The following is a 230-nucleotide window of genomic DNA, read 5'->3' as shown; positions in this document are numbered from 1 at the left end:
TCGGGGACATGGACATATCTAGGTTGATGGTCTATGTGCAGCAAGTTGAGGAAGAAAAACTGAGGGACAGAGAAGAGTTCAGAAATAAGAGAGCTAAGACCGGTAATGAGCCCGGGCAACAGAAAGGTAATGCGAGCCGTTCATCTTTTCAACAAAGGCAAAGGGGACCTGCTCCATCATATGTTAGTGCACCTGATATACCGAGAGTTTACGGTATTTCTAATACATTT

The sequence above is a fragment of the Solanum tuberosum genome, unplaced genomic scaffold (assembly GCF_000226075.1).
Source record: "Solanum tuberosum cultivar DM 1-3 516 R44 unplaced genomic scaffold, SolTub_3.0 scf00594, whole genome shotgun sequence".
Classification (NCBI taxonomy): Eukaryota; Viridiplantae; Streptophyta; class Magnoliopsida; order Solanales; family Solanaceae; genus Solanum; species Solanum tuberosum.
This window is presented reverse-complemented; position numbering follows the sequence as displayed.